Raw genomic sequence first — 19,521 nt, forward strand, 5'->3', positions numbered from 1 at the left:
TGCAGCGCCTGTATACACTGACAGAGGGCGTCTCAGTCCTTGAACAGTCGGATGCATGGATGTAGACCAGGGAGGGCAGTGTTGTGGTATTAGAATGCAGACGCAACTGCAGCAAAAGACACAAGGAGGCCGCAGCTGTGTCCAACTCAGGGGGACATTTACTAAGCAGTGATAAGAGCGGAAAAGTGAGCCAGTGGAGAAGTGGCCCTATCAACCAATCAGCAGCTCTGTATCATTTTATAGTATGCAAATTATAGATGTAACTTCAGTGCTGATTGGTTCCCATGGGCAACTTCTCCACTGGCTCACTTCTCCGCTCTTATCACTGCTTAGTAAAAGTCCCCCTCAGAATCAGGCCTTAAGAGGAGTCCTCTTTACAGACTCCACCCACTCGACAGACCATGCCCCCATTAGGACTGCTTCCATACATTTCCCGGGCTGCTTTACGATCCCAATCGGCCGCTGATTGGTACCACCGGCAACACAGAGAAGTTACAAATGCCTTTATACTTACAGTAGCAGCAGTACTAAATTATGCCCACCCATCCCCGTCACGCTGCAATGTGAGGGGAGGAGAGCGCTGTGTCTCTCCTGCCCCTCAATGTCCTCACTGCCGCTGCCGTGCTGCCAGCGGCACTGTGTGTCTGTCCCTGTCTCCGGCGGCGTTAGCCAATCAGAGCTTGCGGACCGGATCCTGATTGGCTGCCGGTCCGCAAGCTCTGATTGGCTAACGAACCGGCGCCACATTTAAGATAGCCACCGCCGGAGACCTGAAGCGTTGAGGGGCAGGAGAGGCGCTGCGCTCTCCTCCCCTCACATAGCAGAGGGCAGCGCAGCGGTGACTGACGTTCCTGAATCCTGACTGAAGTAAGCGGGGGAGCGGGGAAGGGGGGGGTCTTGTACTGGCACTGTGGGCATTGTAACTGGCACTGTGGGGCATGTATCTGGCACTGTGGGGCATGTATCTGGCACTGTGGGGCATTGTAACTGGCACTGTGGGGCATGTATCTGGCACTGTGGGACGTTTTATCTGGCACTGTGGGGCTTGTATCTGGCACTGTGGGGCATTGTATCTGGCACTGTGGGGCATTGTATCTGGCACTGTGGGGCATTGTATCTGGCACTGTGGGGCAATATGGGGGCACGGTGTATCTGGCACTGTGGGGCAATTGTGTATCTGGCACTGTGGGGCAATTATGTATCTGGCACTGTGTAAAAAGGGGACTCTGCATGCGTACTGTGCAAAAATTGAATGAAGGTGTGCTGAGAGACGACACAAGGGGTAGGTGATAGTGTGCTGAGAGGTGACACGGGGTAGGTGATAGTCATGTTGGCATGCCCCATTTTCAGTGGCCACACCCCTTCTGGTGCGTGGCCATGCCCATTTTTCGACGCGCGCCTTAGGCGCGCACATACTACTTTTTGGGTGTGCTTTTTTTTTTGGGGGGGCGGCACTCTTCATCTTGCCCTGGGCTCCGAAAACCCTAGTTACGCCTCTGGTACAGGGTACTATCAAATTGAAATGCTCATAGTCAGAACCCCAAGTAAATCCATAGAAATTCAAATAACCCCATATAAAAAAATGCCTTAAAAGGGGAGAAATTCCTTTATAACTACATTCTGTTACTTTGACAATTCCCTATATGAACATACAATATTAATTATTAATGCCAGTATTGTCTTGTTAATATTTAATCTTTTCTTACATTTATTTGCAGTTTCTACCAATGCTAATTATTGTAGTTCAGTCACCAATTTATTGATTACATATCAAACAGGTATTTATAGCTGGAGAATAAAGGGGGGTACACACGGAGAGATCCGTGTTTAAAATCTAAGCAATCTGAAATATTACCAGTGCCACGCGCTAAACCCAGGGAGACAGAGGGAGATTAGGGAGGTAAATGTGTGGCTCAGAGACTGGTGTAGGAAAGAGGGTTTTGTGTTCTTGGAACACTGGGCGGACTTCTCAGTCAGGCAACATCTTTTTTCTCGTGACGGATTGCACCTGAATGAGGAAGGGGCTGCGGTGCTGGGGGGTAGGATGGTTAGTAGGTTGGAGGAGCTTTTAAACTAGGAGCCTGGGGGGAGGGTTTAGCTAGAAACTATGGGTTATGCAGCGAGTATAGTAGGGATGGTGGTAGTGAGATAAAAGGGGGTGGAGAAGGGGGGAGGGAAAGTGCAGCCGGTAAGGGTATTTACATGGGTTCTAATAAGGGTGTTAAGAAAGGTATTGCTAAAGCATTAAATAATAACAATTATGTGTTATCATTACAGCCTATAGAAAATGATGTACGGGACTTAAGGGAAAATACTTATGTCAGGGCGGTAAATTTAGACATGAACATTGGGTTGACCAAAGAGAAAAGTATGGTGGGCAATACAAAGTACGGTGGGGTTGGAGAGGGAGCGAGAAGGACAGTCTGTATCAGTAACTCTACGGATGCACTAGTTAACCAGGATGGGAAATCTTTAGGAAAACAAACAAATAAAGGAACCGATAAACTAAAATGTATGCTTGCAAACGCAAGAAGTCTAGCAGGTAAAATGGGGGAATTGGAATTGTTAGCATCAAAGGCAGAGTATGACATTATAGGTATTACGGAAACATGGTGGGACGACTCTCACGACTGGGTTGCTAACTTGGAGGGGTATTCTCTTTTCAGGAGGGACAGCGCTAACAAAAGATTATGTGTTATCATTACAGCCTATAGAAAATGTTGTACGGGACTTAAGGGAAAATACTTATGTCAGGGCGGTAAATTTAGACATGAACATTGGGTTGACCAAAGAGAAAAGTATGGTGGGCAATACAAAGTACGGTGGGGTTGGAGAGGGAGCGAGAAGGACAGTCTGTATCAGTAACTCTACGGATGCACTAGTTAACCAGGATGGGAAATCTTTAGGAAAACAAACAAATAAAGGAACCGATAAACTAAAATGTATGCTTGCAAACGCAAGAAGTCTAGCAGGTAAAATAAGATTTTACTTACCGATAAATCTATTTCTCGTAGTCCGTAGTGGATGCTGGGGACTCCGTCAGGACCATGGGGATTAGCGGCTCCGCAGGAGACAGGGCACAAAAATAAAGCTTTAGGATCAGGTGGTGTGCACTGGCTCCTCCCCCTATGACCCTCCTCCAAGCCTCAGTTAGGATACTGTGCCCGGACGAGCGTACACAATAAGGAAGGATTTTGAATCCCGGGTAAGACTCATACCAGCCACACCAATCACACCGTACAACTTGTGATCTGAACCCAGTTAACAGTATGACAACGTAGGAGCCTCTGAACAGACGGCTCACAACAAGAACAACCCGATTTTTTTGTAACAATAACTATGTACAAGTATTGCAGACAATCCGCACTTGGGATGGGCGCCCAGCATTCACTACGGACTACGAGAAATAGATTTATCGGTAAGTAAAATCTTATTTTCTCTAACGTCCTAGTGGATGCTGGGGACTCCGTCAGGACCATGGGGATTATATCAAAGCTCCCAAACGGGCGGGAGAGTGCGGATGACTCTGCAGCACCGAATGAGAGAACTCCAGGTCCTCTTTAGCCAGGGTATCAAATTTGTAAAATTTTACAAACGTGTTCTCCCCCGACCACGTAGCTGCTCGGCAGAGTTGTAATGCCGAGACCCCTCGGGCAGCCGCCCAGGATGAGCCCACCTTCCTTGTGGAATGGGCCTTGACAGATTTAGGCTGTGGCAGGCCTGCCACAGAATGTGCAAGTTGAATTGTGCTACAAATCCAACGAGTAATCGTCTGCTTAGAAGCAGGAGCACCCAGCTTGTTGGGTGCATACAGTATAAACAGCGAGTCAGATTTTCTGACTCCAGCCGTCCTTGAAATATATATTTTCAATGCCCTGACAACGTCCAGCAACTTGGAATCCTCCAAATCGCTAGTAGCCGCAGGCACCACAATAGGCTGGTTCAGGTGAAACGCTGACACCACCTTAGGCAGAAAATGAGGACGCGTCCTCAGTTCTGCCCTGTCCGAATGGAAAATCAGATATGGGCTTTTATACGATAAAGCCGCCAATTCTGACACTCTCCTGGCTGAAGCCAGGGCCAGTAGCATGGTTACTTTCCATGTAAGATATTTCAAATCCGCCGATTTGAGTGGCTCAAACCAATGGGATTTGAGAAAATCCAAAACTACATTAAGGTCCCACGGAGCCACTGGGGGCACAATCGGGGGCTGTATATGTAGTACTCCTTTTACAAAAGTCTGGACTTCAGGAACTGAAGCCAATTCTTTCTGGAAGAAAATCGACAGGGCCGAAATTTGAACCTTAATGGACCCCAACTTGAGGCCCATAGACAATCCTGTTTGCAGGAAATGTAGGAATCGACCAAATTGAAATTCCTCCGTGGGGGCCTTCCTGGCCTCGCACCACGCAACATATTTCCTCCAAATGCGGTGATAATGTTGTGCAGTCACCTCCTTCCTGGCTTTAACCAGTGTAGGGATGACCTCTTCCGGAATGCCTTTTTCCTATAGAATTCGGCGTTCAACCGCCACGCCGTCAAACGCAGCCGCGGTAAGTCTTGGAATAGACACGGTCCCTGCTGAATCAGGTCCCGTCTTAGAGGTAGAGGCCACGGATTTTCCGTGAGCATCTCCTGAAGTTCCGGGTACCAAGTTCTTCTTGGCCAATCCGGAGCCACGAGTATCGTTCTTACTCCCCTTCGCCGTATAATTCTCAGTACTTTGGGTATGAGAAGCAGAGGAGGAAACACATACACTGACTGGAAACCCACGGTGTTACCAGAGCGTCCACAGCTATTGCCTGAGGGTCTCTTGACCTGGCGCAATACCTGTCCAGTTTTTTGTTGAGGCGAGACGCCATCATATCCACCTTTGGTTTTTCCCAACGGTTCACAATCATGTGGAAGACTTCTGGATGAAGTCCCCACTCTCCCGGGTGTAGATCGTGTCTGCTGAGGAAGTCTGCTTCCCAGTTGTCCACTCCCGGAATGAACACTGCTGACAGTGCTATCACATGATCTTCCGCCCAGCGAAGAATCCTTGCAGCTTCTGCCATTGCTCTCCTGCTTCTTGTGCCGCCCTGTCTGTTTACGTGGGCGACTGCCGTGATGTTGTCCGACTGGATCAACACCGGCCGACCCTGAAGCAGGGGTTTTGCCAGGCTTAGAGCATTGTAAATCGCTCTTAGCTCCAGTATATTTATGTGAAGAGACATCTCCAGGCTTGACCATACTCCCTGGAAGTTTCTTCCCTGTGTGACCGCTCCCCAGCCTCTCAGACTGGCATCCGTGGTCACCAGGACCCAGTCCTGTATGCCGAATCTGCGTCCTTCTAACAGATGAGCACTCTGTAACCACCACAGAAGAGACACCCTTGTCCGTGGCGATAAGGTTATCCGCTGATGCATCTGCAGATGCGATCCGGACCATTTGTCCAGCAGATCCCACTGAAAAGTTCGTGCGTGGAATCTGCCGAATGGGATTGCTTCGTAAGAAGCCACCATCTTTCCCAGGACTCTTGTGCATTGATGCACAGACACTTTTCCTGGTTTTAGGAGGTTCCTGACAAGTTCGGATAACTCCCTGGCTTTCTCCTCCGGAAGAAACACCTTTTTCTGAACCGTGTCCAGAATCATTCCCAGGAACAGCAGACGTGTTGTCGGGGTCAACTGAGATTTTGGGAAATTCAGAATCCACCCGTGTTGTTGCAGCACTACTTGGGTTAGTGCTACTCCGTCCTCCAGCTGTTCTCTGGACCTTGCCCTTATCAGGAGATCGTCCAAGTAAGGGATAATTTATACGCCTTTTCTTCGTAGAAGAAACATCATTTCGGCCATTACCTTGGTAAAGACCCGAGGTGCCGTGGACAATCCAAACGGCAGCGTCTGAAACTGATAATGACAGTTTTGCACCACGAACCTGAGGTACCCTTGATGTGAAGGGCAAATTGGGACATGCAGGTAAGCATCCTTGATGTCCAGGGACACCATAAAGTCCCCTTCTTCCAGATTCGCTATCACTGCTCTGAGTGACTCCATCTTGAACTTGAATTTTTGTATGTACAGGTTCAAAGATTTCAGATTTAGAATAGGTCTTACCGAGCCGTCCGGCTTCGGTACCACAAATAGTGTGGAATAATACCCCTTTCCCTGTTGTAGGAGGGGTACCTTGACTATCACCTGCTGAGAATACAGCTTGTGAATGGCTTCCAATACCGTCGCCCTGTCTGAGGGAGACGTTGGCAGAGCAGACTTTAGGAACCGGCGAGGGGGAGACTTCTCGAATTCCAACCTGTAACCCTGAGATATTATCTGCAGGATCCAGGGGTCCACCTGTGAGCAAGCCCACTGCGCGCTGAAATTCTTGAGTCGACCCCCCACCGTTTCTGAGTCCGCTTGTAAAGCCCCAGCGTCATGCTGAGGGCTTTGCAGAACCCGCGGAGGGCTTCTGTTCCTGGGAAGGAGCTGCTTGCTGCCCTCTCTTACCCTTTCCTCTGCCTCGGGGCAGATATGACTGTCCTTTTGCCCGCTTGTTCTTATAGGACCGAAAGGACTGCGGCTGAAAAGACGGTGTCTTTTTCTGTTGGGAGGGGGTCTGAGGTAAAAAAGGTGGATTTCCCGGCCGTTGCCGTGGCCACCAGATCCGATAGACCGACGCCAAATAATTCCTCCCCTTTATACGGCAATACTTCCATATGCCGTTTGGAATCCGCATCACCTGACCACTGTCGTGTCCATAAACTTCTTCTGGCAGATATGGACATCGCACTTACTCTTGATGCCAGAGTGCAAATATCCCTCTGAGCATCTCGCATATAAAGAAAAGCATCCTTTAATTGCTCTAAAGTCAATAAAATACTGTCCCTATCCAGGGTATCAATATTTTCAGTCAGGGAATCCGACCAGACCACCCCAGCACTGCACATCCAGGCTGAGGCGATGGCTGGTCGCAGTATAACACCAGTATGTGTGTATATACTTTTTAGGGTAGTTTCCAGCCTCCTATCAGCTGGATCCTTGAGGGCGGCCGTATCAGGGGATGGTAACGCCACTTGTTTTGATAAGCGTGTGAGCGCCTTATCCACCCTAGGGGGTGTTTCCCAGCGCGCCCTAACCTCTGGCGGGAAAGGGTATAATGCCAATAACTTTTTTGAAATTAGCCCTTTTCTATCTGGGTTAACCCACGCTTCATCACATACATCATTCAATTCCTCTGATTCAGGAAAAACTACAGGTAGTTTTTTCACCCCCCACATAATACCCCTTTTTGTGGTACTTGTAGTATCAGAGATATGCAAAGTCTCCTTCATTGCCGTGATCATATAACGTGTGGCCCTACTGGAAAATACGTTTGTTTCTTCACCGTCGACACTAGATTCAGTGTCCGTGTCTGGGTCTGTATCGACCGACTGAGGTAAAGGGCGTTTTACAGCCCCTGACGGTGTCTGAGACGCCTGGGCAGGTACCAACTGGTTTGACGGCCGTCTCATGTCGTCAACTGATTTTTGTAATGTGCTGACATTATCACGTAATTCCATAAACAAAGCCATCCATTCCGGTGCCGACTCCCTAGGGGGTGACATCACCATTACCGGCAATTGCTCCGCCTCCACACCAATATCGTCCTCATACATGTCGACACACACGTACCGACACACAGCAGACACACCGGGAATGCTCTATTGAAGACAGGACCCCACTAGCCCTTTGGGGAGACAGAGGGAGAGTTTGCCAGCACACACCCAAGCGCTATAATATATATGGGAACAACCCTATATAAGTGTTGTATCCTTATAGCAGCTTAAATATATTTATATCGCCAAAAAAGTGCCCCCCCTCTCTGTTTTACCCTGTTTCTGTAGTGCAGTGCAGGGGAGAGTCCTGGGAGCCTTCCTCACAGCGGAGCTGAGCAGGAAAATGGCGCTGTGTGCTGAGGAGAATAAGCCCCGCCCCCTATTTCGGCGGGCTCTTCTCCGGAATCTGTGAGATCTGGCAGGGGTTAAATACATCCATATAGCCTCAAAGGGCTATATGTGATGTATTTTTAGCCATAAAAAGGTATAATACATTGCTGCCCAGGGCGCCCCCCAAACGCCCTGCACCCTCCGTGACCGCTGTGTGAAGTGTGCTGACAACAATGGCGCACAGCTGCAGTGCTGTGCGCTACCTCAGGAAGACTGAAAAGTCTTCTGCCGCCTGCTTCTGGACCTCTTCCATCTTCGGCATCTGTAAGGGAGGTCGGCGGCGCGGCTCCGGGACGAACCCCGGGGTGAGACCTGTGTTCCGACTCCCTCTGGAGCTAATGGTGTCCAGTAGCCTAAGAAGCCAATCCATCCTGCACGCAGGTGAGTTCACTTCTCTCCCCTAAGTCCCTCGATGCAGTGAGCCTGTTGCCAGCAGGACTCACTGAAAATAAAAAACCTAAAAAACTTTTTCTAAGCAGCTCTTTAGGAGAGCCACCTAGATTGCACCCTGCTCGGACGGGCACAAAAACCTAACTGAGGCTTGGAGGAGGGTCATAGGGGGAGGAGCCAGTGCACACCACCTGATCCTAAAGCTTTATTTTTGTGCCCTGTCTCCTGCGGAGCCGCTAATCCCCATGGTCCTGACGGAGTCCCCAGCATCCACTAGGACGTTAGAGAAAATGGGGGAATTGGAATTGTTAGCATCAAAGGCGGAGTATGACATTATAGGTATTACGGAAACATGGTGGGACGACTCTCACGACTGGGTTGCTAACTTGGAGGGGTATTCTCTTTTCAGGAGGGACAGCGCTAACAAAAGAGGAGGAGGTGTATGTCTTTATGTTAAACCATCACTTAAACCATACCTAAAGGAGGTTTTCTATGAGGAAACTGGTGATAATGTGGAGTCACTATGGGGTGAAATCATAAGTGCATTGATGCAAAAAAACTAGTCATAGGCACGTGCTACAAACAGCCGGATATTAGCATACATGAGGAAGAACAACTATTGCAGCAAATAAAAACGGCTGCGGGACTGGGGGACATCTTTGTGATTGGGGATTTTAATTACCCGGATATAAACTGGAATAACGATTCATGTGCTAAAGCGAGGGGCAGCAGGTTCTTAAATAAGTTTAGGGATCACTACTTGTCTCAATTAGTCGAGGACCCAACTAGGGCTAAAACTACCCTGGATCTAGTAATTACTAATAATGTGGACATTATATCAAACACTAAAGTTGGGGAGACTTTGGGTAACAGTGATCACTATATGATCACATTCAACATCAGTTTCAGGAAACATAGCTACAGCGGTTCCACCAAAACTTTTAACTTTAGGAAGGCTAATTTCAGTATGCTTAGATGTGCACTTAACTACATAGAGTGGGAGGTTCTGTTTAATAACAAGAACACTTCGGAAATGTGGGATGTTTTAAAAGGGTTGCTGGATAGCAATATTCATAACTTTATTCCCATGGGCAGTAAATGCAGGAGTATTAAACTCAAACCGATGTGGCTTAACAAGAAGGTTAAGGCAGAAATCGATAAAAAAAAGCGAGCTTTCAAGTATTACAAGGAGTGTAATAAGAAATGCAAAAAAGGAATAAGAGCAGCTAAAATGGAAAATGAAAAGCAAATCGCTATAGAGAGTAAAACCAATCCTAAAAAGTTTTTTAAATACATAAATGGTAAAAAGGTTAAAAAAGGAGAATATAGGTCCATTAAAAGATGAATTAGGAGAATTGATAAATGATGACGAAATAAAAGCGGAAATACTGAACAAATTCTTTTCATCAGTATTCACCAGTGAAGAACTGTTGGTGGGAATAGAGCATAACAATTGTGACAGTAATGATTCATGGTTAGATACTTGTTTAAGCGAAGATGTAGTCCGGGAGAGATTAAGCAAAATTAAGATTAATAAATCACCTGGTCCTGATGGACTTCACCCAAGGGTTCTTATGGAGCTTAGTTCACAACTACCACGACCCCTATACTTGATTTTCAATAGTTCAATTAGATCAGGCATGGTACCGAAGGACTGGCGTACAGCTGAGGTAGTGCCATTATTTAAAAAGGGATCCAAAAATCTTCTGGGAAACTACAGACCGGTTAGTTTAACATCTATAGTGGGGAAAATATTGGAAGGAATTCTAAGGGACGGCATACAGGAGTATCTACAGTCCGCTAGGATTATTAGCAAGAACCAGCATGGGTTTGTGAGGGACAGGTCATGTCAGACTAACTTAATTAGCTTCTACGAGGAAGTGAGCAATAATTTTGATCAAGGAAAAGCAGTGGATGTGGTCTTCCTAGATTTTGCAAAAGCCTTCGATACAGTTCCTCACAGGAGACTGATGATCAAATTAAAGGAGCTTGGCCTAGGAAAAACTATTTGCACATGGATAAGCAGCTGGTTGGATAGCAGGATACAGCGAGTAGTGGTCAACGGGAAGTCTTCAAGCTGGTCCCCAGTAGTCAGCGGAATACCACAAGGGTCCGTACTCAGACCACTACTGTTCAACATATTTATCAATGACCTAGAAATAGGCCTGGAAAGCACAGTGTCAATTTTTGCAGATGATACAAAACTGTGTAAGGTAATTAATTCAGAATTGGATGTGGAGTCCTTGCAGAATGATCTATCTAAACTTGAACTCTGGGCATCTAAATGGAAAATGAGGTTCAATACAGACAAATGCAAGGTTATGCATTTTGGGACTAAAAACAAACTTGCATCCTACATATTAAATGAGGAACGCCTAGGGGAAACAGAGTTGGAAAAAGATTTAGGGGTATTCATTGATAATAGGCTTAATGACCATACACAATGTCAAAACGCAGTAAAGAAGGCAAGTAAGGTGCTAGCGTGCATAAAAAGGGGAATTGAGACAAGGGACTCGGATGTAATCATGCCGCTGTATAAGGCATTGGTACGTCCGCACCTGGAATATTGTGTTCAGTTTTGGGCACCATTGTATAAAAAAGACATCAGTGAACTCGAAAGTGTTCAAAAGCGAGCTACTAAATTGATTAAAGGCCTAGAAGGACTGGACTATAAGGAAAGACTTACTAGGCTGAATATGTATACACTAAAAAAGAGGCGCCTAAGAGGAGATATTATTAATATCTTCAAATATATAAAGGGACATCACAAAGAGTTATCAGAGGAATTATTTATTAAAAGAACACAGTTTAGGACACGTGGGCACTCGTTGCGACTGGAGGAGAGAAAGTTCCGAACGCAACGGAGGAAAGGGTTCTTCACTGTTAGTGCAATCAGGATGTGGAATTCCCTGCCAGGGAAGGTGGTAATGGCGGACTCTGTAATTGGATTTATAAAAGGAATGGATACATTTATGAATGAAAAAGCTATCCAAGGTTATAATACTTAAAATATCAAAGTGGTTAATCCGGGGGTAACATGAGTTATAGTAGCTAACTGGTCATAAAACATTATTTAGCAAGTATGTAGAATCATCACAACTTAAAACAGGTTGAACACGATGGGCAATTTGCCTCTATTCAACCTCAAATACTATGTTACTATGATCTGCCGTGTGTATGCCCCCCAGCGATAGCGATGCGCGGCCCCGCACATCGCTATCACCGGTGCTAGATTGAGACTGCATGCAGGCTCAATCTAGCGGGTCGATCACTTCAGCGCTGTGTGAAGTGAGCAGCCCCCGTTGTCGTCCCCCCTCGCTCAGCACATCGCGATGTGCTGAGCGGGGGGAGACATGTGTGCTGAGCGGTCTGTGTTAAGATCGCTCAGCACACATCTCTCCCGTCAGTACAGGCCTTAAGTATTTTTTTCCTATTGTGCCGTTAGGACCATATACTGAACAACCTCTCATTGATTTTTCAGTATGAGTAATTAATATATTGATATATACAATAACCTTATCTGTTATCTTTTCTAGTGACAATACATATTATCCGAACATAACTAGGTAGTAACCGTTCCCCAGTGCTGGACTGGCCACCTGCCACTACTGTGCCTTATCTGTGACCTCCAGGATACTGGACTCTGGCTTGCTAACTTCTCTAAGAGGGGGTCATTCTGAGTTAATCGCTCGCTGCCATTTTTTGCAGCGCAGCGAACAGGTTACTAATGCGCACGCACCGCAATGCGCATGCGCAAGGAAATTGACTGGAAGTGGGAGTTAGTGGGTGTCAACTGACCGTTTTCTGGGAGTGCTTGGAAAAATGCAGGTGTGTCCAAGCGTTTGCAGGGCGGGTGTCTGACGTAAATTCCGGGACCAAAAAGAGTGAAGTGATCGCCAGGGCTGAGTAAGTCCAGAGCTACTCAGAAACTGAAAAAAAAATTGTCCCGCTCGATTGCACACGCGTTCGCACACTTGCAAAGTGAAAATACACTCCCCTGTGGGCGGCGACTATGCGTTTGCACGGCTGCAAAAAGTAGCTAGCGAGAGATCAACTCGGAATGACCCCCATAGAGTTAATTACCAGCAGCCTATCACACTGAGACCCTGGTCAGAGGCCCGCCACATGCATACTGGGTGCAGAAAAGCCCATAGGTGATTACATAATAACGTTTCTAGCTGTTAGTGATTAAACCATTAAAATTGTATCAATATTAAATGAAGTTCTACTCATAAATTCTCATTACTTAATTGACATTTACATTTTAGCTACTGGATGAAAGACCATTGTAATGGGATTTTAAGAGGTGGAAACAATACAGACAAGAGATGTATGTATCTCTACACTTTTGCGTGCTATAAGACTACACGCTTGTCATGCTTGATGTACATATGGCTGGGTGTATTCTGCATGCGTCCAAATAAACATACGTATATAGGTTTGTCTTTATATACATATATCCTTTCCTTCTAAATTATACTCGTTTCCTCATTATATAGGTTTCTTGTGGAGGAATTGCATTGAACATCAAACAAATATAATATGTGAATGATTTCTCAGAATTTTATAATCAACTCTAAATCATAAGCACAACCTCAAGTGATCTTTGAAGTGTAAATGAGAGCAAATTTATGCAAACATTAGAAACATTCTAGTGAATCTTAATAAGGTGGGCCAATTATAAGAAGATGTAACAATGGGAAAAATATGTTTACAATACAAACAAGAAAAGCTGTATTGTATGAGAATCAATACAATTAATTAAAATGTAAGAGATAACAGTTCATTTCTTTTTCATCAATAACTGCCAAACTATATTTACACAAAAATAACGTCAGCAAGTCTTATTTTGTAACAAATTCAGTTTTCATCACAAGTAGTTTTTTTTTTTAGTTTTGTTACTCTAACTTTTATTAAAAAATTTATACAACGTGACAATAATTATATTGTATTTATAAAGAACAATACATAATAACAATATCTTTAAGAACCCCTTGAACAACCCCCTAATGACTAATTATGCTCTGCTGATCGGCCATTGGAGGATCGGGACATTGCCCCAGTACATCACAATTTATGGGGGGCTTAAGTCTCTCTCATCTCAGCGCCATAACATTAAAATAGCAAGCTTATAAAAATGTTCCCTGCATATGTAGATGTGATATAGATGAGCGTAGTTAATGAGGCAGGCAATCACCAATGTTCAATTTGTCCCGTCGCTGGCAGGTGATAAGTCTCGCCGCCGGGGGCTATCTATTTGGCCCCGATAAGCTGGCGCGTGCCGTGGCTTATCGGGGATTTTGCTTCACCTGCCTCCGCTAGGTGAAGTAAAATGCCCGATAACAGCCCAGTTTTCATCCGAAAATGGGGCTATTTCACCCGAAAACACACAGGTTTCACTGAACCTGTGTGTTTACGGGTGTAAAAGGACTTGTTACCGGCCGAGCTAATTAAATAGCCTGACCGCAGCACCCAAAGAAACATCGGGGGTTTTTACTCCCGATGTCTCTTCGGGCCAAATTGAATATCCCGCAATGTGGTATACACAATTGTATAGTATTAGACAACTAAAAGATAAGCTGGAGATATCAGTTGAAGATAAAGAGATAGCAACCCTCCTTAAAAAAAATTATTTCTTTTTAATTATTTTGCTTTATAATAGTTTTCATAATTTAGCAGCAGAACAGAGGCTGACAAAATAGAGAAGAAATAAATCCATAATAAGACACTTGTAAGTTTTATATATGACAAAACATGACCCAAGATAGTGGGCAGGTCCAGGAATCATGGTTCCATGGAGGCACACAAGGAGCTCAGTACACCCTGTGGGAGAGCCATCTACCACGCCAAAGAGGCAGAGCAGGCAGCAGTGGTGTCAGGTAAGCAGCACCGGAGCCAGAAGCAACACAGCCATCAGGGCTGAAATCCAAAACGGTGCTGGCGATGATGAGACAGCACACCAGCTGGTGGAGACAAGCAGCCCATGGACCTCCAGAGCAGAGCACCAGTACCAGGGTCCAGGCAGGTAACTCAATGCATTGCTATTAGGGACGGGGCCAGTTCCCTGGCCAGCAGGTTGCCCCACAGTGGGACAACCCAGCAGGAATCTTCTTTGTTTTATTGCCAATCTGCCCCTGCACAGGAGAGTGGGGTCTGGACAACCAGCAGCTCCCTCACTGGGCATGGAAGGACTCGGGATGCAGTTGGGACAGGCGTTCTTCCTCTGCAATTGGAGGCCATATTGCCTTCCACCAGTTTATCTGCAAAGAAAATAGTTTTGAGTCATATTAAAAATTTTTTACCTTTCTTTCATTTACTCATGGCATCATTTATTTTCTACCTAAGCAAAAGTAATACTGTTTCTCTGGATATTATTTTCCTCCACATGTAGCAATATATAAATGGACATGTAACACATTGCTTCCCCTTGCAGTTGTATTTGATGTGTTACATGTCAGTTTAAAGTTTGCCACATTTGTACAATAGACTAATGAATATCTATGTTACATATACATATTACATGGAGATAAAATACATATATAAACCTCTACTAATTCTTCCCTTAGGTGCACGCTTGATAGTAGCATACAAATTCCAATGGATAAATGGCACTCAAGAGACTTGAAGATAGGCAAAAGACGTATATTACCAGTGGTGCACAGCCAAACATTTTTGGGGTCTCAGCCCCTTCCGCTGGTGTGGTCCATTTATCCATTGGAATTTATATATATATATATATATAAAAAACAATTGTGACCGGCACTCCTACAGCAAGGATTGAATACCTGGGTGCCTTCCCGTGGCACTGCAAGGCCCAGCAGACAAGGTAAGGTGATGGGCGGCACTCCAAAGGATTTTCTATGAATAAAACAGCTCACCAGGCCGATTAGCGTGTCAACGTTTCAGGTGTCTTTATTCACACCTTTCGTCAGTATCCTGACGAAAGGTGTGAATAAAGACACCTGAAACGTTGACACGCTAATCGGCCTGGTGAGCTGTTTTATTCATAGAAAATCCTTTGGAGTGCCGCCCATCACCTTACCTTATATATATATATATATATATATATATATATATATATATATATACACACACACACACACACACACACACACAAAACACGCTGCCAGACAAGACTTGTGTTTTATATATTTTATATATATATATATATATATATATATATACACACACACACACACACACACAGATAGAGCCTCCTTATTATTGCTCCGTGTGTGACTAGGTGCGCCCGCACGGGCGCACGTAGTCACTGTGAGCGTCTCCGTCTGGACGAGCACGCGTGTCCAGATGGAGATGCGCCCCATTCACTTGAATGGAGAGCGTCTCCGTCCACGTGCCCGGACAGAGGCGTTCTGATTGGGAGCGTCTCCGTGCACTCCAAGCGTGACTAGGCGGATGGATCGCCTAGTCACGTCGGGAGTGCACGCCTGTGCCTCAGCCAGGTGAAATGACGGAGGCTCCATCTGTATACACATAAATATAAACAGATTCGGCGCTATTCCAGTGTATACACAATAATAATAATAATAATAAGATAGTCCAAAGGACAACATGCATAGGAAATTCCATTTTTCTTGGACGGTCAAGCTCCTTATCTTGATGCACATCAACTTCTCCACTCTGAAATACAAAAAAAGGACAGTAGTGCCTCCTAGTGCAATAGTACATAAACACCACCATGTACACATACCAAGTAGAAATAACTTTTACAGCTTATCTCAATTCTTGTATGATCCACACAAAGTCATCAACCATGTGAAGCTTTCAAAAATTTTTAATACAGATCCATAACATATAAAAATATAAAAAAAAACTACATACTGTAGTGTAATTCAGTTTACATTTAAAAACACAGGAACATTAGTAAATGCCGAAACATAATAAAAGAGAAAAGACAGCTTATCTGAGCAACAGCATGCGGTAAGAAATCACCCAACGGGTTTCGTTACGGAAAAACTGTGTCCTATCCTTCTGACTTCCTCAGGGGTACCCCTGCTGTTATCTCCTTCTTTAATCACCTGATAAGCATAATGTAAATGTTATTCTATATTTGCTCCTACACACATAAATGCTGATGCAGAGCTGAAGTATGTGCGCAGAGCATATGTTCCATGACCAAGTGTACACAGCTATGGGCAATGCAAAGCCATACCATCTCAGATGCATTGTCACTTGTGTAGAGTTGTCTGAACGGGTGGTCTTCAGTTTGCCTTCTGTCGGGATCCTGGCGCACAGTATACCGGCGCCGGAATCACGGCAGCCGGCATACCGACACACTTTCTCCCCCATGGGGGTCCACGACCAACTTGGAGGGAGAATAAATAGCGTGGCGCGCGTAGTGCGCCACCGTGCCCACAGCGTGGCGAGCACAGCGTGGCGAGCGCAGCGAGCCTGCAAGGGGCTCATTTGCACTTGCCACGCTGTCGGTATGCCGACGGTCGGGATCCTGGCGCTGGTATGCTGGTCACCGGGAGCCCGGCCGCCGGCATACCATACTACACCCATCTGAACTCGGCATTCTCCTGTAGGCTCATAGAGGGAGTTACAATGCATTGCCGGCTATACAGAGCTGTACGCACACCTAAGTACACCTGTTGTCTGATGGATCCTTTGTACCAGGTTATGTGCACACACCTAAGTACACCTGTTGTCTGATGGATCCTTTGTACCAGGTTATGTGCGCACACCTAAGTACACCTGTTGTCTGATGGATCCTTTGTACCAGGTTAGGTATGGGGCTGGCTCACATGCAGACTGATAGTGATGCCGGGTAACAGGATACTCCACCATGAATCAGAAGTCTCCCACAGGTTGGGGGAGGGTAGGTAATGCTCCAAAGGACACTCCTGACATTCACCCTGCTACCTGTAGAGTCGCCCAAGATATCCTAAGGATCCGGCTGACTATGCATGCGTGACCTGGGTTCATGCATTCAGTGCTGAGGCAGCAGAGGAATCAGATAGGATACCTATTTGCAAGCTGACAGACCTTCCTATAGGAAGAAGCTGGGCTCCGAGGACCAACACCATCCCCATTAGGACCATTATAATGAATGGGCCAGTTACAAAAGACATACAGAAACTGGAGTTTCCGAACATGTAACAGACCCATTACTGATAATGAATAGACAAAGATTCCAATCATCACAAAGATGTATCTGTAGCAGCTTATTGCAGAAAGTGTTTCTTTTTCTGAAAATTCACACTTTAAAACCACCCTCTGCGGGGTATATTTACTAAAGGTCATTTTGACTGATTTTAATCAATTTCAGTTCGATTAAAATGAATCTTAATCAAGGTTGGGCTTCCAGGGATAAAACATACATTTACTAACAAATTATTTTTTTTTATATTAATTTTTAAATGTTAGTAAATGTGTATTTTAGCACTGGAAGCCCAACATCGATTAATGTCGATTTTAATTAATCTGAAATCAATAAAAATAGATTAAAATTGACCTTTGGTAAATATATCCCTAAAGCCCCTGCTGTGCTCCTGACTTGTCTAACTACATTCTTATCTCGCTTATTAATCAATGATTTAGGAATCCCATTACCTGACCCATAACAAGTCTGATCTGTCAAGCAAAAACTAATTTGTAGAAACAGGAAAATAATACTTACAGGGACACTCTTTTTCCTTTGAAAGAAAGGGTCCCGATTCTCTCTTCCCTCCTGTCATTGCAGAATGGACATTGCATATTAAACGTTAGATATATTTCATTTTATTCTTAGTACAGATATATAATGATATAATAGCATAGTATTCATATTAGGAACATTGAGACCCCCCCAGAGGTGAGTGGGGTGCACAGGGCAGAGGTGAGGAGATGGCACACAGGTGAGGGTATATGTTTGACATGTTGACACTGACAGAATGCCGGCATTGTCATAATATTAACATTGTGTTTAGGCTGCAGTCAGGGTTAAGGTTATATGATACCTCTACTGAAAACCAGATTGTCAACATGCTGACTGTCTACATTCACAATGTTGTTGACATACTGACAATGTCAACATTATTTCAGTGTCAACATTTGACTTGTCGACATCCTGTTAATGTCAATAATCTGACCATGTCAATATTCAGGTTATAGAAGTTTCCTACAGCATAAAGTATAGTTATTGTGTGTTAGTGTAAGACACCACCATTGTTAAAAGGTGCCTCTGGAAAATGCCTGTCTCTTTAGTAGAGATGAGCGGGTTCGGTTTCTCTGAATCCGAACCCGCACGAACTTCATGGTTTTTTTCACGGGTCCGAGCGACTCGGATCTTCCCGCCTTGCTCGGTTAACCCGAGCGCGCCCGAACGTCATCATGACGCTGTCGGATTCTCGCGAGACTCGGATTCTATATAAGGACTCGAGCCGCGCGTCGCCGCCATTTTCACACGTGCATTGAGATTGATAGGGAGAGGACGTGGCTGGCGTCCTCTCCATTTAGATTAGGAGAGAGAGAGAGAGATTGACCTGAGGCTGATACTGTAGAAGAGAGTGCAGAGTTTAGTGACTGACCACAGTGACCACCAGCAGTGCAGTTGTTTTATTTAATATATCCGTTCTCTGCCTGAAAAAAACGGTACACAGTGACTCAGTCACATACCATATCTGTGTGCACTGCTCAGCCCAGTGTGCTGCATGCCTGCATCATCTATGTATATATTATATATCTGACTGTGCTCAGCTCACACAGCTTATAATTGTGGGGGAGACTGGGGAGCACTGCAGTGCCAGTTATAGGTTATAGCAGGAGCCAGGAGTACAAGACAGTCACATACCATATCTGTGTGCACTGCTCAGCCCAGTGTGCTGCATCATCTATGTATATATTATATATCTGACTGTGCTCAGCTCACACAGCTTATAATTGTGGGGGAGACTGGGGAGCACTGCAGTGCCAGTTATAGGTTATAGCAGGAGCCAGGAGTACATATTATATTAAAATTAAACAGTGCACACTTTTGCTGCAGGAGTGCCACTGCCAGTGTGACTGACCAGTGACCTGACCACACTGACCACCAGTATAGTTAGTAGTATACTATATTGTGATTGCCTGAAAAAGTTAAACACTCGTCGTGTGACTTCACTTGTGTGGTGTTTTTTGTTTTATTCTATAAAAAACTCATTCTGCTGACAGACAGTGTCCAGCAG

General features: G+C 45.2%; 1 long non-coding RNA gene across 1 annotated transcript in view; it reads right to left on the minus strand.

Moving 5' to 3' along the window:
* Positions 1-16,231: 16,231 nt before the first annotated feature.
* The window catches only part of LOC135027681 (uncharacterized), a 67,833-nt gene continuing 64,543 nt past the window's right edge, over positions 16,232-19,521 (minus strand). The window contains exons 4-5 of the long non-coding RNA XR_010224096.1: positions 17,997-18,047; positions 16,232-16,392 (exon numbers count right to left, since the gene is read on the minus strand). This is a non-coding gene — a long non-coding RNA (uncharacterized LOC135027681). The remainder of the gene's footprint in view (positions 16,393-17,996; positions 18,048-19,521) is intronic.

This window comes from Pseudophryne corroboree, chromosome 2 (genome assembly GCF_028390025.1).
Source record: "Pseudophryne corroboree isolate aPseCor3 chromosome 2, aPseCor3.hap2, whole genome shotgun sequence".
Classification (NCBI taxonomy): Eukaryota; Metazoa; Chordata; class Amphibia; order Anura; family Myobatrachidae; genus Pseudophryne; species Pseudophryne corroboree.